Source organism: Siphateles boraxobius, unplaced genomic scaffold (assembly GCF_051911475.1).
Source record: "Siphateles boraxobius isolate OS27281-9 unplaced genomic scaffold, OSU_SipBor_1 12, whole genome shotgun sequence".
Taxonomy (NCBI): Eukaryota; Metazoa; Chordata; class Actinopteri; order Cypriniformes; family Leuciscidae; genus Siphateles; species Siphateles boraxobius.
In genome coordinates, this window is record NW_027508722.1 from 5,371,248 (window position 1) to 5,392,960 (window position 21,713).

At 42.5% G+C, this 21,713-nt stretch overlaps 4 non-coding genes across 4 annotated transcripts; all 4 read right to left on the reverse strand.

Moving 5' to 3' along the window:
• Positions 1–19,219: 19,219 nt before the first annotated feature.
• trnal-uag (transfer RNA leucine (anticodon UAG)) lies at positions 19,220–19,301 on the reverse strand. Its single transcript has one exon. It is a non-coding gene; the product is annotated as a tRNA-Leu (tRNA).
• Positions 19,302–19,504: 203 nt separating this feature from the next.
• Positions 19,505–19,586, reverse strand: trnal-aag (transfer RNA leucine (anticodon AAG)). Its single transcript has one exon. It is a non-coding gene; the product is annotated as a tRNA-Leu (tRNA).
• Positions 19,587–20,673: 1,087 nt separating this feature from the next.
• Positions 20,674–20,755, reverse strand: trnal-uag (transfer RNA leucine (anticodon UAG)). Its single transcript has one exon. It is a non-coding gene; the product is annotated as a tRNA-Leu (tRNA).
• A 203-nt stretch (positions 20,756–20,958) lies between these two features.
• On the reverse strand, positions 20,959–21,040 carry trnal-aag (transfer RNA leucine (anticodon AAG)). Its single transcript has one exon. It is a non-coding gene; the product is annotated as a tRNA-Leu (tRNA).
• Between the last annotated feature and the right edge of the window lie 673 nt (positions 21,041–21,713).

The following is a 21,713-nucleotide window of genomic DNA, read 5'->3' on the forward strand; positions in this document are numbered from 1 at the left end:
CATTGCTCATGGAGGCCGAGCCGACATTACGCAGCATATGCACACAAAAAAGCACATGGACGCTGCTAAAAGTAAGTGTGCTACTCCAAGTGTCAGCGAATTTTTTGTGAAGCAAAGTTGCGAATCTGATAAAGTGCATGCAAGTGAAGGACTTTTTGCATACCATTCTGTTATTCATGGCCATAGTTTTCGGTCAGCTGACTGCACTGCAAAATTGATCAAGAAATTGTATGATCCGAAATTTTCTGCTGCTCGCACTAAATCTGAGGCTATAATATGCAACGTTCTTGGTCCTTTGTCAGAGGAAGAAGTTCAGCATGATTTGGACAAGTGCTCCTGTGTCACATTAACTGTGGATGCATCCAACCACAAAGACATTAAATTGTTTCCTGTGCTTGTGCGATACTTCAAGCCACTAGAGGGTGTAAAGGTCAAGATAATTGAATTTTCATCTCTGCCAGGTGAGACATCTGATTTGCAAACTGCCTACATTTCCCATGTCATTGAAAAACATGGCCTTGATCAGAAAATAGTTGCACTTTGTGCTGATAACACTAACACAAACTTTGGTGGTGTTAAAAGAGCTGGTAAAGGCAATATCTGGAGAAAGCTGCAAATGCAGCTAGGAAGGGATATTCTGGGCATTGGCTGTAATGCACACATCATCCACAATACCCTGCAAACAGCAGTGGATTGCTTACCAATTGATTTGGAGTGTTTTGCTGTGAAGGTATACAAATACTTTCATATCTATACAGTGCGCGTAAGGGAGCTCAAGGAGTTTTGTGACTTTGTACAGCTGGACTATCAAAAATTACTGCAGCATGGTAGCACATGTTTCCTCTCTCTTGGTCCAGCTCTTGAATGAATTCTGCACCTTTTTGATGGTCTACGTGCATACTTTCTTTCTCAAGAAAAGTGGCCAAAGTTTCTAAAAGACACATTCAGCAGCCCTTGCACAAAACTTTGGCATGGATTTGCACTTAAGCAAACTGCAGCTTTCCATCGTGCACTGGCGACAGTAGAGCAAGAAAATATATCTGCCACAGAAGTGGCTTTGCACATTTATGATCTGAGAAATGTCTTGCAGGCCAGGCTGGAGGAATCATTCATTCCCTCTGACATCAAAACAGTTAGACACCCTTGTTGAAGCTGGTGACATAAAAGCTGATGATTTTTATTGTGCAGTGAGAAGCTTTTACTCAGCATCAGTGGATTACCTTGACAATTGGAGCTGCTCACTGGAGAATACAAGAGAACTAGAGTGGGTCCTACTGAGAAGTGTTCCAGAATGGAGAGACATTCAGAGCAGCCTCAGCAAGTTCTACTCAAGAATACCTGCTCTCACATCAGTTGACGAAACCATGCTCTTTGATGAGTGGGCCTGTGCTAAAAACATTGTCACTTGTCACATCACTGAGTGGAACAAAAACAAGGTGGCTGTGTCTGATAGATGGACAGACGTGTTTAGTGAGATGGGTAGCAAGTCACTCAACTTTGGAGTCTTATCTTTGGCTGTGGAGTTTGTTTTATGCCTGCCTGGTACATATGCACCTGTGGAGCGTGTGTTCTCGTTAATGAATGCATCATGGACGGATGAAAAATCTCGACTGAGTGTAACAACAATGAAGGCAATGCTTTTCGTACGAATTAATTTCGGACTGGACTGCTCCGCATTTTATGATAAACTCTTAAAAGACAAGCGCACGCTGGCAAAAATTGGTTCCAGTGAAAAATACAAAACAGCAACAGTGAATGATGCTGTTGAACCATCTTGTTCCCACTGATCTGCAATTTTATGTAAGTCTACATTTATTTTTTTACATAGCTAACAATATTATTAAGTGTAAATACTTGTATGTGTGCAGTAGGTGTTGTGGGTCTATGGGTTCTGTGTCTGTCCCGTATTCCACTCTGAGAAATCTGGTCACCCTAGCCATAGGGCAATGCAGAGTTGGAAAAGTACCTTTAATGCATAGATGACGTTGGTGCAAGGTACAGGAAAGTACTAAAAACATATATGATGTAATATTTTTTAAAAAACTATACATGTGATACTCCGCCACCAATAGAAATAAGGCCTCGGAGCATGTGATCTTAATGGTGGCGTGATACCAAGGAGGAGCAATGTGTAAGAGATAACGGTACAAACACTAATTGGACACTGGCGATAAGAAAGATGTATAAAATCTATGTTTCAACCACTGTAAGATCAGATGATTCAGCTGACCATCTCACTTTGTTGAATTGCTCAATAAAGTTCTTCTTCTGAGACCTGGAACTTCGACTCTGAAAACTTTTTGAAGACTAACTCCTACTAGACTCTGAAAAACTACTGATCAGGACCAGAGACCAGCAATTAGCCACGACATAATTGGCGAGCCAGCCAGGAGCAGGCTTGGGGTCAGGAGATCATCGTGGTGTTGACGCTGACGGTGGCATTCACAAAACAAAGGCCGGCCAAAAATCAGGTAAGCAGTTTTTGCTTATATTTTGTTTTGTGAATTGCCTCTGAGAAGCTGACACGCTTGATGATTGCTCTGCAATTATAAAACCCCACTGCAAAAGAACCTAAAAAACAACTGAGAGATAAAAGATAAGAAGGGAGTCTGATTTCCAGGTCCAAAGAAGCTGCTGTATGTGTGTTTGTCTCAAAAAGCAAGAAGTGCATAGCGTGGAGATTGCGCTCATGAAGTAAGAGTACACTGTCTAGTAAAAGAAGTGTTTAAAAGGCGCCAGGCAGTGTAGGAAGTACACTGACCACCTGTTTGTTTGTCTGTCTGTCTTTTGTGAAAGAGAATAGGGGGTATTAAAATGTGCACAAAGTAAGGAAGGTAAAGTATAGATAAAGAACAAAAACATTTAAAATCCTTATAATAATTATTAGCTAAAGTTTTTTACATAAAAAGGTAAGAAAAGTTAAAAGAATTGAGTTAAAGAATGTAAAAGTATACACCAGAAGACTAAAATATAGAGAGAAGGGAGTTTTTGGCTCTCCCGGGCATTCTGCCAAGAGGTGCATTAACTAGTCATTAATCAGTGATAGTGCTGGGAAGCAGAGGACAGTGGAACCAATTAGTGAGAAATAGCAGCAGAAGCAGAAAAAAGTCCAGAATAAAGAATAAATAGAAAAAAGAAGTATAAAAATGTATTAGAAATTAATGGATAAAATAAAACTAACAAGTAAAAATCAAGTGAAAAACTGTGCTTACCAAAAAAACAAAGAACACTCCAAAGAATTGGTTTGGTCCACTATTTGGCCATTCGCCAGACTGCAAATACTGTGATCCAGATAGAGAAACCCAGCGTCTGTTGAAAGAGAATTAAGACTGAACATTGGGGCTTTCTACATACTTTTGATATTGAAGAAGGGATAGAAGTGTGTGAATAAAATGTTAAGCGCATGAATAGACGGATTGCAAATAAAGCAAAAAGATAAAGAGACGATAAACAGTCAGAAAAAGGTTTAAAGGAAAAAGTTTGAAGTCAAGGGAAAAACAAATGTGGGAGGGACTCAGTGAATACGGGAAAGAAAGGCATAGGAGAGCATTAGCTCACACCCTATGATATGACTGGTAAACAGCTCCCCCTGATGGAGGGCACTGTGAAGATCAAAGGCAACGTAACCCTCACAGATACGCAGGATGAGGAAGAAGAAAGAGAGGAGGAGGAAAGAGAAGACCACAGGAATACAGGTTATGACCACAAAATATTGGCAGATGCTGACATGTTTGAAGCATCATCTCCACTAAAAAGGGGCCATCAAGCCATGATGGAAGCCAAGGTAGCAGCTTGAATAGGAAACACCTTACTGAACGCAAGAACCCCACCCTGTCTAATCCATACCATTATGCAGCGAAAGCCCTGCAGAGTCTTGGGGAAAAACTGAACCAGGAAGTAGACACCAATCAGCTGTTCGAACAAGAATGTGATGAGCTGGAACAAGATATAAGGACAACAGAAGAACAAATCAATCACAGCTTTAAACGCCTACAGGAATCCCTAAAGAATGTCACGGGCTCAGAACAACACGAACCGCAAGAACACCAGAGACATCAGAACCGCCGAAAGCACAAGTCACGCTCACTCAGCCCAGCCAGACCTCGCAGGGAAGTCAAGAGTGTGACAGGGACCCTACTCCTTGAGGATATCTCGCCAGCTGCCCCACCAGCCACCCCATACAACCTAAGGGAACGGCACTAAAGAAACCAAGCATGTATAGGGGAGAAGAAGACTGGCATATGGAAAATCATAAGTTTTGCCCTATGATAAGTACATGCAAACAAGAGGAGGACCCACTGAAGGAAGAAACTGTGCAGTGCCCCATCCTAATTAAAGGTCAACAGGGACAGTATGTGCCGTGGGCGGGGCAGGATCTGGAAGGACTGATAGCCCACCTACTTGATTTACATGAAGGAGCTGGCAAGTGGATCAGATCGCTGGAAGAAGAGACAATTGGCAAGATTTTGGCCCTTGGAGATGTTAAGGCCCTGCTGGCTAAATGCATGGGAGGAGCTAGGACTAATGAGATCTTACAGGACGCAGGACTACATCAGGCGATTGATTCACCTAGAATGGACGCCAGACCACTGGACCAATGCAGACCAGCGATATGGCAAGTGCTGAGAAAATATTATCAGACCCAAATGGACCCAAAATCACTGAAAGGAGAGCCAATAGGAGACAGAGAAAACCCAATCACCTATGTCCAGAAGCAAGCAAGGAAGTGGAAGCAAGAATTGGAGAGAGACCCCGAACATGACCCAGTAATAACAGCACTGTTCAGAACTGCCATTGTGGAAGCCATGCCTGCACCAGTGAAAGCCAAGTTAGAAGATGTGGTGGGACTGACCTCAAAGTCACCTAAATAATTTAGTGACCATGTGGCTCATGCAGTAGAACAACACAGAAAAAATGAGCAGAAGCTGAAAAACCAAGAAAGAGATCTTCAAAGAAAACTAACCCAGTTGCAGCTGGATGAATCAATCAACAAAAAAAAGAAAGTGCAAGCTGCGGTGAAGGAGACAGACGACCCGACTGCCATGATGGCGGCTGTCAACATACCAAGTCAAGCTCCCCAGACTGTCCAGCAAGCACCAAACAACATGAATCAGAATGTGCCCGTCAACTCAGGAAACCCACAGCAACTGGCTGCACCAATTGTAATATACCTTCCTGAACATCAAGACAATAGAAATGGAACAATCCCAGGAAGAGGAAGAGGAAGAGGGAGACAATTTTACAACCAGCAAAGAAACCCTGACCAACCAAGCACCTGTTGGGGATGTAATCAGCCTGGACACACCAAGAGATTCTGCCCAGTTAACCCATGGCCCCAAGATGGGCCCCAGCTAAGACAGCCAGGGCGACAAGGAAATCAAAACCAGCAGTATCAGGTATCTGGCCCCGTCAACCCATGGCGTGGGCCGGACCAAGGATACTAGGGATGCCCAGAGAATCCTACGGGGAGGAGTCAGCTTCCAATGCTGTCATCAAATGCTGACCAAGAACCTATGCTGCGGGTTAAGATAGAGGACAAGATAACACCTATTATGCTTGATACAGGAGCAACATATACCTGCTTGAGCCCAACTTATGCCTCACACCTCCCCAGGTCTGGAAAATATGTAAAGACAGTAGGATTCTCGGGACTAACGCAGCTAATTCCAATGACAACTCCTGTCAGCATAAAAGTCAAAGACTCTGAAATTAAAATTCCTGTGCTAGTATCAGACCAAACACCAGTCAATCTGTTGGGAAGAGATGCAATATGCAAGCTAAATTTACAGATATGGTGCACTCCCCAAGGGATATATATAGATAGTGCAGGTATAAAACAGATGATAGTAATGAGTGAAATGGATCAACAGGAACCACAAGCTAATGCATTTTGGATTGGGAATTTAGATGAGGGACTAAGACAAACACTGGATAGATAGGAAAAGTATATAAAAGAACAATTCCTGAAACCAACCTCACCAGAAACTGAATATCACTGTACAATGATATATGACCCCCTTAGGGATCCAGAACAGGAAAAAGAGTGGTTAGAGAAAACTGAGGGCCAGAAAGTGCATTTAAGATCACACCATATAATTATAGGACCAACAGGGGCAGCACTACAAATTGAAGACAGTGACTTCACCAGAACATGGTTTAGGGTTGATAATTCAGTCCCACATGTGACATTGTGCGTCATTGAAGGATGTCGGGCAAAAGATCTAGGTCCAATGATGTTAAAAGCTAAGGAAAAACGGTGGGAAGCCACTGAGAACCCCTTTATTTTACAAACACCAGATAAAACACACCTAAAGATTCTATGTGTAACTAATATGATAGGTACCCCAAAACTGGTTGTGGAAACAGAACAACATGACTCAATCTCTAAAATGAAGGAATTAATGATAGAAATGGAAGAAAGGGTGCCCCTACAGTTATGGTCTAAGCATGACACAGATGTAGGACTAGTCAAGTCAGCGAACCCTGTGAGAATTGCTATTAAACCAGGAGTCCAGCTGCCTAGGAAACAGCAATACCCACTGAAACGCGAAGCAATAGAAGGCATAAGAAAAACAATTGAAGGGTTAATAGAGGCAGGAGTACTAATTGAGACCGCTATTTATTGCAACACTCCAATTTTACCAGTAGAAAAAGCCAATAAATCTAAGTGGAGACTAGTGCATGACCTAAGGGCAGTGAATGAAGTAGTGGAAGACTGGCCAGCTGAGGTGCCAAACCCACATACGCTTTTGACAAATGTTCCACCTGCTGCTAACTATTTCACTGTGATTGATCTGTGCTCTGCATTTTTCAGCATTCCTCTAGCAGAAGAAAGCAGAAACCTTTTTTTCCTTCACTTACCAAGATAAACAATACACATACACGAGAATGCCCCAAGGATTTAAACACTCACCTCATGTGTTTAACCAAGTTTTAAAACTTGATCTAGAAGACTTAAGACTGGATAGTACATTAATACAGTATGTGGATGATTTGTTGATCTGTTCAACAACGCTGGAACAGTGCCATCAGGACTCCATTAAAGTATTAACCAAATTAGCAGAAGGTGAACATAAAGCCACAAAAGAGAAATTGCAATACTGCTTGCCTCAAGTAGAGTATCTGGGTCGATTAATTGCACATCAAACAAAGGCAATATCACCCATCCAATTGGAAGGAATTAGTAAAGCACCCCAACCGCAAACTGTGGGTCAAATGATGACATTTTTGGGAATGACTGGTTTTAGTGCTGATTGGATAGAAGATTATGCGATCAAAACAGCTCCATTGCGGACCATTATGAGACAGGCTGGTCACCAAAATCTTAGAGCACCATTGAAATGGGATCCTGATGCACTGATAGCATTCAGCTCACTCAAAAAAGAATTACAAACAGCCCCATTATTAACGATTCCAAATTATGACAGAACTTTCCATTTGTATGTAGCAGACAGAAAAGAGGGCTTTGCTTCTGCTGTCCTGATGTAGGAAACATGCAGTGGGCGGAAGAAGCAACCCATTGCCCACTATAGCACCAAATTGGACACTGTAGCCCAAGGCTACCCACCATGTTATCAACAAGGTCTAGCTGCAGTATACTTTGCTTTTGAGAAAGCCTCTGCTGTTACTATGGGCTATCCAGTCATCATCTATACCCATCATAAGATTGCTGAGTTATTGGAACAGGGACGTTTTGTTTTGACAAAGGCCAGATGTTTGGCGTACTCCACATTGTTGACTTATCCTGATATAACAATCAAAAGATGTACCACAACAAACCCAGCTAACTTTGTCCCAGTAGAGGGGGAAGGAACACCTCATGAATGTGTTGCTGCCTCTCTAGCATTCACTCGTCTGAGACCAGATTTGGAATCAACACCAATTGTTGATGCAGACGTGGACTACTTTGTAGATGGCTCATGCTTTAGAGATCACTCGGGTAATCATGCTGGTTTTGCTGTTGTACAACGAGATGGGGACAATTTTACTCATGTGCTGACACAACGTTGTGAACAGCCTTGTTAAGCACAGTTGGCCGAACTAAAAGCCCTTACGGCAGCATGTCTGCTGGCCAAAAATAAAGCAGCCAACATTTATACGGATTCTGCATACGCCCATGGGGTATGCCATCTTTTCGGTGCAGTATGGAAACAAAGAGGATTCAAAAAGAGTGATGGAACCCCAATCCAACATGGGGACCAAATTACTGCATTGATTAATGCTATGATGTTTCCAGCCAAATTGGCCATCGTCAAATGCCAGGCTCACAAGAAAGGAAATGATTTTGTTATCAAAGGCAATAACGCCGCAGATAGCCAAGCAAAATTGGCTTCTGGGTGTCAATCTGCTGTAATGGCACCATCCGTTTTGATCCAGCCCCTCCCTACTATAGAAAGTATTGCCCAAATGCAGTCCAGAGCTACACCACCTGAAATACACTTATGGCAACAAAGGGGGGCGACTAGAGATGCTAATAATATCTGGAGGTCTCATGAAGGTTTTATGATAGCCCCCACCCCATTGCTTAATATTCTTATACCTGACGCCCACAGTTTTGACCACTGTGGAAGGGGGGAGATTATGAGAAAGATAAAAAGACAAGGATTATGGTCCCCATACTTACAAACAAGGGTAGATGAATTTCTGAGTGAATGTGAAATTTGCGCACAGAACAATGTAAGAAAAGGAACAACAACTCCAATAGGCTCTATTCCTGTTCCAGAAGCACCCTTTAAGCATCTAGTAATGGATTATGTGGACATGATAAAAGCAGTAATAGGAAAAAGGTACATGTTGGTCATTATAGACAGATTCAGTAGATGGGTGGAAGCAGAACCATCAGCAGAGCAAGGAGCACAGACAGTGATAAAATTTCTGACGAGAGAGGTCATACCAAGATTTGGTATCCCATCCCAGATCAGTTCAGACAATGGGTCTGCTTTTATTCAAAGAACGGTAAAGGCAGTAATACAACAGTTGAGGATCAAGCAGAGACTGGGGTGTGTCTACCATCCTGAGTCACAGGGACTCGTGGAACGGGTCAATGGGACTATTAAGGCCAAAATCAACAAAATTTGTGCGGACACTAAGCTTAATTGGGTAGATGCGTTGCCACTCGCACTGATGAGCTATCGAATGCAAACCAACAGGATCACTAATCTGACCCCCCATGAAATGTTGACTGGGAGACCAATGCCTGTGCCTCATTTGAGAGGACCTTATGACGGGCCACCGTTAGAACAGTTACAATTGGAACTAAGGACATATATGAGACAATTGACTGCTATACATGAAGCTATTCATTCACAGGAACAAAACAGGGGACCCAGAGAAGAGGAAGAAGTTCCCTGTCTGGTGGTACCTGGAGACCAGGTATACCTAAGAGTCTTTAGGAGAAGGTGGAATGAGCCACGAAGAGAAGGACCTTATACTGTAGTAAGAGCAACCCCCACAGCAGTCCAGTTAGAGGGCAGCACAACCTGGTATCATTTGAATCATTGCACCCGAGTCCCAAGGCTGAGACCTAGAAGGCAAGAGGAGGAAATAGATAGTCAGGAAGGGAATCAAGAGGAGATAGCTCAAGATGCCCCAGAAGAGCAGGGAACTGAAAGTGAAGATATTAACATTGATGAACCTCATTCTAGGGAGACTGAACACGCTGAGCCAAGGGATGAAATGCCGGAGCGGAATGATGGACAGCCTTCAGAGGACCTGGAGCCTGAAGGTGAGAGAGCTCCTAGTATTGGTCTTTCTGGTGATACACCTCATGCAGCAGCTTCCCCAGACACAATGCCTCCAGGCGAACAATCCCCTGGAGAAGGACCCTCTGCTGATGAACCATACAACTTTGTCACACTCAACCTCCAAGACATCGGCATCCCAGGAATCGACCTCCCAGAAAATGACTTCCCAGACATTGACCTCCCAGAAATTAATCCCCCAGACACTGAATTACCAGACCTCTCAAGCTTTGAGTGGGATAAGCCACCCTGACTCAACCAACACAAGGTAACAAAGCACGCAGACATAATGTAAAAAGATCCCTGCAGAAAGCTATGACTATTCATGAAGATTATACCCAAACTGAAGTTGATTTGGAAGTAGAACTACAAAAAGAAAAACTGTTGGATGATGCCTATCATAATGAATGGTATAAATGGGCAGTGTATACTGTAAGACAGGTAAAACAAGGCACATGTGTATTATGCTCACCCTCACCTTTGAAGAAGTTAAGAATAGTACCAAACCAATATGACTACATGCAGTGTGCCAGATTTAATTCACAATATTGTAACAGAACTGGACATGTAATTCCATACTGTCCAGCTGAGTGCCTGGCCATGTTAGGGAACCACTATTATCAAAGATTTTATAACCAGGAGGGTTGGGGAAGTGCATGCAAGGAGCTTGACGTAAGAATAGATAAAGCCAATTAGGAGACCCCACAAAATTACATTCTGGATAAAACATTGGAGTATGAATGTTTTAACAAAACTATGGGCTATCGAAATGTAGGAACCTTTCAAGGTAAATGTGCTATAATTTGGCACCTGGATTATGAGATGTACAACGAGACGAACGTATATACATCCTCTAGCTCAATATATGCCACAGCAACAATAAATAAAAACATGTCTGTAACAGGTGCTCATGAAAACTGCGAGAATGCTACCTTATCCTTTCCCCTGATTGGACCACTTGAAAATCAAACTGAAACAGTAGCTGATTTCTTTTGGCTATGTGGGGGTAAACGACTAAGAGCCACCCTAGTTGATTGGAAAGGACTCTGTGCCAGGGTGAGGCTAGCTCAAGGAATAGGAATTGTAAACTGGGATCTCAATGAGGAAGAAACGATAGAAAAGTTGAGTAGACATAAGCACAGAGCTAAGAGAGCTTATACCCCAGATCCCAATGTTAAAATTGATGCAATTGGACAGCCTAGAGGAATACCACATGAATTTAAGGCTAGGGATGAAATAAAGTCAGGGTTTGAATCATTTCTTCTATGGGTACCTGTTAATAAGAATACTGAATGTATAAATTACATATACTACAATCAGCAAAGATTTATTAATTATACGGATGATGCAATTGAGGCGCTAGGCCAACAATTAAAAGCCACCAGCAAAATGACATGGCAAAATAGGCAAGCCCTGAATTGGTTATTGGCAGATAAAGGAGGAGTATGTGTAATGTTTGGGACTGACTGCTGCACATTTATTCCTAATAACACAGCCCCCGATGGAACTTTCACTAGGGCTATGAAGAAACTGAAGGCGCTAAGACAAGAGGCTGCTGAAAATGCGGGAAGGGACAGAAATATTGGATACTGGTTTGATTCTTTGTTTGGAGCCTGGGCAGAGTGGCTGATTAAGGTGGAGATAATAATAGTTGTGGTTGTTGTTGTTGCTCTACTGCTGTTCTGTTGCGTTATACCTTTTCTCAGATCCATGTTGGCCCCTGCAGCTGCTCAGTCAATGACCCGAGCCAAGCAGATGATCAATGTGTCAGAGACAGAGTTGACATTGGATGCAACTCAGGAGTCTATCCTATTGGACCAGGCCTGGATGAGTTAGATGAGTTCTAATGAAAAAAGGTAAAAGGACTGGGGGTACCTGTTAATTTTGTTATAAGGTTTTTGACTTTGTTTTTTGACAAGAGAGGGAGTTAGAAAACTCTGTCTTTCTTTTTGGGGGTAAAAATAGGAAGCTTGTTAGAACATGCATGGGTAGAGTAGGGAGTTAGTAAGATGGGCAGTTATGCATTTATTTTAAGGGCCCCCGTCCTGTATATCCTATACTTATAATCATGTTAAGATATGTTTTTATATAATCACACTGCTGTCACAAATTTTAATTCAAGACTGAAGGGAAATAGAAGGTTTAAAACAGAACATTACCCGTGGTATGAGGTGATGTAATTGTATGCAAAAGAAATGAGAGTGTTTTTGTTATTTTTAGATCACTTTATCCACCTTTTTACATATATGGGCATATTACAGTAACAAAACGTAGAAGCCTTGACATTGTGTGCATTTAGACTACTGGAACTGTTGTATATAAGATGTAAAAGAAGAATTATTTGCAAGCGCGGTCATCTACTGTTGTTTCAACAAAGGGCAGACTCAACTGGTGGTTTAAAAACCCGCTGTCTGCTCCAACACCAGATAGCGCCCTAGGCACTGCCAGGGCACCTCTGGCAACGGTGTAGCAACCCAGATAGCGCCACGGGCCACCAGGAAGCGGCTGCATGGTTCCTCTGGCATCGTGGGACAATTGTAACTTCGAGACTATACACTGTATGATGAATACACTGAATGTTTGAAGCTGCTTTGTCCATATAGAGAATGATGGTTTGACAGGAAGGCGAGATCTTTTACTCCACTCCAGACAAATGGGGCTGGAGATGTTTGGTCTCACTCTTCCTCCAGGGTGTACCTCTGTGATAACAGGTCTATTGGTAGAATGACTGGATGGTCTAAATTGATCATATTGGTAGGATATGAAAGAGACCTGCTCATGGAGATACATCCTGGGAAAATTGAAGGTGGGACTGGAGTTAGTCCCAAAGCGGGGATGTGTTGGAGAATTCTGTTACCCCTCCTCTATCTGATGCTCAACTCTGAATGCTGTAATGCTGAGCAACAGTAGGCCATAGGTAGGGTGACCAGACGTCCCGTTTTTCCCGGGACAGCCCCGTATTTCAACTCTAATTTTAGTGTCCCGACTTATTATGAAAAAATCATGTTTTGTCCCGTATTTCATCGTTAATATATATTTTAGGTTTTTTATTTTATTTTATTTTTTCCTGAGTGATAGCGCGAGTACTCTTCGAAATAGCCTAATAATAAAACTAACAAATCACCTCATATATTTTCCTCATAGAGAAAACATTTTTCCATCCAATAAGAGAAGGCAGAAGGACAATTCCATCCAATCACAATTCACTCAATCAACTTGCATTTAGTGAAGGCCGAATCCGACGTCACAGTTAAGTGTATACGAGACGAGAGCAAACGGATAAGCTTGACTCAGGTGCAAAGATGTCAAAGAAGCGTACATGTACATTTAATGAGGATCTTCAAAAAGAGTTTAAATTTCTCAAAAGAGAGTCACTATCAGAGGCAAGTAAATTAAGATGCGACATTTGCGGGGCTCGCTTTTCCATTGCTCACGGAGGCCGAGCCGACATTACGCAGCATATGCACACAAAAAAGCACATGGACGCTGCTAAAAGTAAGTGTGCTACTCCAAGTGTCAGCGAATTTTTTGTGAAGCAAAGTTGCGAATCTGATAAAGTGCATGCAAGTGAAGGACTTTTTGCATACCATTCTGTTATTCATGGCCATAGTTTTCGGTCAGCTGACTGCACTGCAAAATTGATCAAGAAATTGTATGATCCGAAATTTTCTTCTGCTCGCACTAAATCTGAGGCTATAATATGCAACGTTCTTGGTCCTTTGTCAGAGGAAGAAGTTCAGCATGATTTGGACAAGTGCTCCTGTGTCACATTAACTGTGGATGCATCCAACCACAAAGACATTCAATTGTTTCCTGTGCTTGTGCGATACTTCAAGCCACTAGAGGGTGTAAAGGTCAAGATAATTGAATTTTCATCTCTGCCAGGTGAGACATCTGATTTGCAAACTGCCTACATTTCCCATGTCATTGAAAAACATGGCCTTGATCAGAAAATAGTTGCACTTTGTGCTGATAACACTAACACAAACTTTGGTGGTGTTAAAAGAGCTGGTAAAGGCAATATCTGGAGAAAGCTGCAAATGCAGCTAGGAAGGGATATTCTGGGCATTGGCTGTAATGCACACATCATCCACAATACCCTGCAAACAGCAGTGGATTGCTTACCAATTGATTTGGAGTGTTTTGCTGTGAAGGTATACAAATACTTTCATATCTATACAGTGCGCGTAAGGGAGCTCAAGGAGTTTTGTGACTTTGTACAGCTGGACTATCAAAAATTACTGCAGCATGGTAGCACATGTTTCCTCTCTCTTGGTCCAGCTCTTGAATGAATTCTGCACCTTTTTGATGGTCTACGTGCATACTTTCTTTCTCAAGAAAAGTGGCCAAAGTTTCTAAAAGACACATTCAGCAGCCCTTGCACAAAACTTTGGCATGGATTTGCACTTAAGCAAACTGCAGCTTTCCATCGTGCACTGGCGACAGTAGAGCAAGAAAATATATCTGCCACAGAAGTGGCTTTGCACATTTATGATCTGAGAAATGTCTTGCAGGCCAGGCTGGAGGAATCATTCATTCCCTCTGACATCAAAACAGTTAGACACCCTTGTTGAAGCTGGTGACATAAAAGCTGATGATTTTTATTGTGCAGTGAGAAGCTTTTACTCAGCATCAGTGGATTACCTTGACAATTGGAGCTGCTCACTGGAGAATACAAGAGAACTAGAGTGGGTCCTACTGAGAAGTGTTCCAGAATGGAGAGACATTCAGAGCAGCCTCAGCAAGTTCTACTCAAGAATACCTGCTCTCACATCAGTTGACGAAACCATGCTCTTTGATGAGTGGGCCTGTGCTAAAAACATTGTCACTTGTCACATCACTGAGTGGAACAAAAACAAGGTGGCTGTGTCTGATAGATGGACAGACGTGTTTAGTGAGATGGGTAGCAAGTCACTCAACTTTGGAGTCTTATCTTTGGCTGTGGAGTTTGTTTTATGCCTGCCTGGTACATATGCACCTGTGGAGCGTGTGTTCTCGTTAATGAATGCATCATGGACGGATGAAAAATCTCGACTGAGTGTAACAACAATGAAGGCAATGCTTTTCGTACGAATTAATTTCGGACTGGACTGCTCCGCATTTTATGATAAACTCTTAAAAGACAAGCGCACGCTGGCAAAAATTGGTTCCAGTGAAAAATACAAAACAGCAACAGTGAATGATGCTGTTGAACCATCTTGTTCCCACTGATCTGCAATTTTATGTAAGTCTACATTTATTTTTTTACATAGCTAACAATATTATTAAGTGTAAATACTTGTATGTGTGCAGTAGGTGTTGTGGGTCTATGGGTTCTGTGTCTGTCCCGTATTCCACTCTGAGAAATCTGGTCACCCTAGCCATAGGGCAATGTAGAGTTGGAAAAGTACCTTTAATGCATAGATGACGTTGGTGCAAGGTACAGGAAAGTACTAAAAACATATATGATGTAATATTTTTTTTAAAACTATACATGTGATACTCCGCCACCAATAGAAATAAGGCCTCGGAGCATGTGATCTTAACCCTCTAGGCGCCACGGTCGAGTTTACTCGACAAGATCGCGCACTGAATAAAACGGCCGATTTTTTTCAAATTGGGTGTCAAATATCGTTCGACCTCCCCTCCACTGGATGGCAGACATGTAATGCTTCACCCCCGACTCAAAAAAACGTAATGTTTCTATACAAAATGTTCGAGTTAGAGCGCATTGAATCAGTGCGATCAAAAGCTGAGCTAGTGTGCGATCGAGCCATGTTATCAGAGCCTCTCCGCAATCGCGGCGACAGTATTGTGGTGGAGACTTTGTCTAATACCACTGGGTATGTTAGACGAGGTCGAAGTATTCATAGGACAGTTAGGAGGCAACGTGGAGGCAGGGTGAGGAGTCGCAATGACAATGACAGTAGTCCGAGCTGTGCACACTCGGCGCGCGCGTGCGCGAGGCAGATCTGGCCGCGCTGCTCGTATCATCTCACTCATGATCTGTGCCTTGCCGTGGCGAGTGAGCGTTTGAACTAAACAGGTCTTGTCTACTTGTGTTTGTATGTCATATGAATAATATATATGTGCCCCATACATGGAATCAGAGTGCCTACTGTGTTTAGTAAATGGAAAATCTCTACAGCAAAAGGCCAACCACTACATGCATTCGGTTTGTTTCTACCATTTATTAGTAATGATTTACAGTTTGTTTACTACTTACTATATACCTGAGCATTCAGTATTGTGCAATATAGCATACAGAAGGTGATGGACATTTTGGGGGGAAAGAAGTGCTGCATTTTATCATTTAAACGTGATTTTCATGAAAATTCTATAATCCAAGATTGCCGCCACCATTATGACGTCATAATATGCAAATTAGATGGGAAAATGTAATCCCTACATAAACTTTGGTTCATCCTTAATATTTCTCTAATTTACAGAAAGTCTCTATCTTTTATCACTTTTAATATAAAGACTTTTGAAATGAAGATGTCAAAATTGGACATTTTAGGAAAAAACCTCTGGCGCCTAAAGGGTTAATGGTGGCGTGATACCAAGGAGGAGCAATGTGTAAGAGATAACGGTACAAACACTAATTGGACACTGGTGATAAGAAAGATGTATAAAATCTATGTTTCAACCACTGTAAGATCAGATGATTCAGCTGACCATCTCACTTTGTTGAATTGCTCAATAAAGTTCTTCTTCTGAGACCTGGAACTTCGACTCTGAAAACTTTTTGAAGACTAACTCCTACTAGACTCTGAAAAACTACTGATCAGGACCAGAGACCAGCAATTAGCCACGACAGTAGCTGTCAGTTCACCAAAAACTCTCAGTCCTGCCGATCGACTGTCCTGCACAGAGCAGGATTGGGCACCCCTGTGTGCTATACATTATTTTTATATTTAAATTCATTTTTGAAGTGTCATTATAATAATTGCAAGTTATTGTTGTCTCTGATTCAAGAGGATGCATATTTTCAGCTGCTTTTGCACCTTTTCAGAGCACACTTTAGGTGTCTGGCCCTCATTAAAACCTCTGCTGGCAGCAGTGGGATTCGAACCCACGCCCCCGAAGAGACTGGAGCCTAAATCCAGCGCCTTAGACGCCTCGGCCAAGCTTGTTTGGCCACTCTAGTGGGCCATTCTCTGGCCATTAAATTTCAGAAATAGAGAAATTGTTGGGTGTGGACCTTCATCGTCAGGCTCTGAAGCCCGCCGAGTTAGGCCAAGGAAAGCATGGTAGATGCGCACATTTGTAGGCTACTGTAAAGTGATCTACCCCGCGGTCATAAAACGTTAAAAAATGTGAACGTCTGGGAGAATGAGTAGAGCAGACATATAGATCTCTGAATAAGAGTGACGATGCAAAAAAGAGCTCTATTCGGTGCGGTTTTCTTTGCGCACACACCTAACCCGAAGCGTGCAGTCATGCACAATACACCTACAGCGCGCGAGTAGGCTACTGAATTGAGCTCTCTTTCGTGTCTGAATGGAGAAATACACAACAGTATGTCTAAATGTCCTTTTTGGAGAGTATTCATGTAAACTATGCTGGTTATGTCTTAAACTGTGAGGGTGCTTCTCAATATCCCTCCTCACCTCCTCGCTCCTTTGTCCTCCATCCTGTGACCCGGAAACCAATCAAGCACAGCCAACCAGAAGGACATTTCAATTCTCTATTTGCACCGCGAGGCGTCGAGGATCGAGAAGTGATGAGGCTTTCGGAGGAGTTATGAGCGAGGATACACAGGTGTATCCTATGCGGAAGTGTTTTATTGACTAAATGTGACGCACGTATACATTCTCCTCCCCCTTCACATCGGTCACAATCTTTTTAATTTATTTAATTTATAATTTATAATTTACCTTTGCAGTTTATATAAACCACACATATCACATATTTCAACAGGGTATCTTGCTTTATTATTATTCATTATGAATTTCTTAAATAAACAAACTTCAACAACATAAGGGCAGATCCTTTGAGCGCTGCTGATGACGCTGTGAAATGACGCTCGAGTGATCAAGTATTCCAATGTATAAAAAAAGCTTTCATTTCGATTCCTCCATCCTCATTTTCTTTCCTTGCGTCCTTCCCTCACAACCTACAGGGGAGGAGATGAAGAGCTAGGAAAGGAAGCGAGGAAAGGAAACGAGGATGCATAAATAAGAAATGAGAAGCACCCTGAGTGTGTCGGATGTGCATCAGTGCAATTGTATCCGCATGTCATTGGACATGATCCGACGTCTTAAAGTGACAGTGGCAATAAACCTAATGCGGTCCGTGTCCTTAATTTTGATCAAGCAACAAAAGAAAAAGAGAAAAGCATTCACTGTTTGTTAATAGCTTTAATAAGGATTAATTATATTTAATTCATACAAATAAATATGTCTGCTTGAAAGAATAAAGAATGATGTGTAAGTAGTTATAAGGAATGAATATATCATTCATTGTAAAGAAGACTGTGTTGTACTTTAGGAAAAGTGGTTTTATTTCATTTTAAGATATTTTTTAAGTAACAGCAGTTAAATCTGTATCTGTATTGCATGTTCAAACTTAAAAATCATTCATATTAATAGGTTAATAGATGTTTTCTCCGGGAGTATATGGGTTTGGAAATTTTAGAGAAATTCTAAATTAATGCATTACAATTGAACTAAACCCATTATATTTTAGGCGACTAAATCTACTGTAGATTTAGTCGACTAAAATGTTATTGTATTTCGTTGACTAAAACTAGACTAAAACTAAAACAATTCAGATGACTAAAATATGACTAAAACTAAATGGCATTTTAGTCAAAAGACTAAGACTAAAACTAAATCAAAATTTGCTGACAAAATTAACACTGCACTCTTGGAGGCCCCCCTCCCTGCAGATTGCAATTTCATCTCTAATCAAACACAACTGAATTACCTAATCAAAGCCTAATCGAATTACCTAATCAAAGCTCGGCCACGCTACCTTGTGAGAATGCCTTCCGTGGGCCATTTTCGCCAATTTTTTCTTTTTGTGTCTCACTTCTCCATAGTTAAATCAGTTGAAATTCTTCATGCCTTGAAGGAGCTCCTCGACAGGTGGAAATGCCTACTAAGTAGAGGGGGGACGCAGTTACACTCTTTGAGGCCCCCCTCCCTGCAGATTGCAATTCCATCTCTAATCAAACACAACTGAATTACCTGATCAAAGCCTTTGGGCCATACTCCAAAATGGCAGCCAGATGTGTCGCAGTTAAACTCAAAATCAAGAGGTAGCTGTCAGTTCACCAAAAACTCTCAGTCCTGCCGATCGACTGTCCTGCACAGAGCAGGATTGGGCACCCCTGTGTGCTATACATTATTATTATATTTAAATTCATTTTGGAAGTGTCATTATAATAATTGCAAGTTATTGTTGTCTCTGATTTTAGAGGGTGCATATTTTCAGCTGCTTTTGCACCTTTTCAGAACACACTTTAGGTGTCTGGCCCTCATTAAAACCTCTGCTGGCAGCAGTGGGTTTTGAACCCACGCCCCCAAAGAGACTGGAGCCTAAATCCAGCACCTTAGACCCCACGGCCATGCTACCCCGGCTTGGCTACTCTAGTGGGCCATTTTCTGGCCATTAAATTTCAGAAATAGAGAAATTGTTGGGTGTGGACCTTCATCGTCAGGCTCTGAAGCCCGCCGAGTTCGGCCAAGGAAAGCAAAAACGGCTGAGTTTTGAAGAGACTGGGAGCAAGCAGTGTCACTTCTCCAGTCTTTTCACAATTGCCTTCTAAAATGAACACTTGGCAGCGGTGGGATTTGAACTCACGTCCCCGAAGAGACTGGAGCCTTAATCCAGCGCCTTAGAGCGCTCGGCCACGCTACCTTGTGAGAATGCCTTCTGTGGGCCATTTTCGCCAATTTTTTCTTTTAGTGTCTCACTTCTCCATAGTTAAATCAGTTGAAATTCTTCATGCCTTGAAGGAGCTCCTCGACAGGTGGAAATGCCTACTAAGTATAGGGGGGATGCAGTTACACTCTTGGAGGCCCCCCTCCCTGCAGATTGCAATTCCATCTCTAATCAAACACAACTGAATTACCTAATCAAAGCCTAATCGAATTACCTAATCAAAGCTCGGCCACGCTACCTTGTGAGAATGCCTTCCGTGGGCCATTTTCGCCAATTTTTTTCTTTTTGTGTCTCACTTCTCCATAGTTAAATCAGTTGAAGTTCTTCATGCCTTGAAGGAGCTCCTCGACAGGTGGAAATGCCTACTAAGTAGAGGGGGGACGCAGTTACACTCTTGGAGGCCCCCCTCCCTGCAGATTGCAATTTCATCTCTAATCAAACACAACTGAATTACCTCATCAAAGCCTAATCGAATTACCTAATCAAAGCTCGCCCAAGCTACCTTGTGAGAATGCCTTCCGTGGGCCATTTTCGCCAATTTTTTCTTTTTGTGTCTCACTTCTCCATAGTTAAATCAGTTGAAATTCTTCATGCCTTGAAGGAGCTCCTCGACAGGTGGAAATGCCTACTAAGTAGAGGGGGGACGCAGTTACACTCTTGGAGGCCCCCCTCCCTGCAGATTAAAATTCCATCTCTAATCAAACACAACTGAATTACCTGATCAAAGCCTTTGGGCCATACTCCAAAATGGCAGCCAGATGTGTCGCAGTTAAACTCAAAATCAAGAGGTAGCTGTCAGTTCACCAAAAACTCTCAATGAGTCAAATTTGCAAACTCCATTGACAAGGGGTGCCCAGTCCTGCCGATGGACTGTCCTGCACAAAGCAGGATTGGGGACCCCTGTGTGCTATACATTATTATTATATTTAAATTCATTTTGGAAGTGTCATCATAATAATTTCAAGTTATTGTTGTCTCTGATTCAAGAGGGTGCATATTTTCAGCTGCTTTCGCACCTTTTCAGAGGACACTTTAGGTGTCTGGCCCTCATTAAAACCTCTGCTGGCAGCGGTGGGATTCGAACCCACGCCCCCAAAGAGACTGGAGCCTAAATCCAGCACCTTAGACCACTCGGCCACGCTACCCCGGCTTGGCTACTCTAGTGGGCCATTTTCTGGCCATTAAATTTCAGAAATTTAGAAATTGTTGGGTGTGGACCTTCATCGTCAGGCTCTGAAGCCCGCCGAGTTAGGCCAAGGAAAGCAAAAACGGCTGAGTTTAGAAGAGACTGGGAGCAAGCAGTGTCACTTCTCCAGTCTTTACACAATTACCCTCTAAAATGCAGACTTGACAGCGGTGGGATTTGAACCCACGCCCCCGAAGAGACTGGAGCCTTAATCCAGCGCCTTAGACCGCTCGGCCACGCTACCTTGTGAGAATGACTTCCGTGGGCCATTTTCACCAATTTTTTCTTTTGTCTCACTTCTCCATAGTTAAATCAGTTGAAATTCTTCATGCCTTGAAGGAGCTCCTCGAAAGGTGGAAAGGCCTACTAAGTAGAGGGGGGATGCAGTTACACTCTTGGAGGCCCCCCTCCCTGCAGATTGCAATTCCATCTCTAATCAAACACAACTGAATTACCTAATCAAAGCCTTTGGGCCATACTCCAAAATGGCAGCCAGATGTGTCGCAGTTAAACTCAAAATCAAGAGGTAGCTGTCAGTTCACCAAAAACTCTCAGTCCTGCCGATCGACTGTCCTGCACAGAGCAGGATTGGGCACCCCTGTGTGCTATACATTATTATTATATTTAAATTAATTTTGTTTTTTGAAATTCATTTTTGTTTTTTTACACTCTTGGAGGCCCCCCTCCCTGCAAGTTATTGTTGTCCAGCCCTGGCCACCCCCTGGTGGCGCCATTGGTTACAATTGGAATTAAGGACATATATGAGACAATTGACTGCTATACATGAAGCTATTCATTCACAGGAACAAAACAGGGGACCCAGAGAAGAGGAAGAAGTTCCCTGTCTGGTGGTACCTGGAGACCAGGTATACCTAAGAGTCTTTAGGAGAAGGTGGAATGAGCCACGAAGAGAAGGA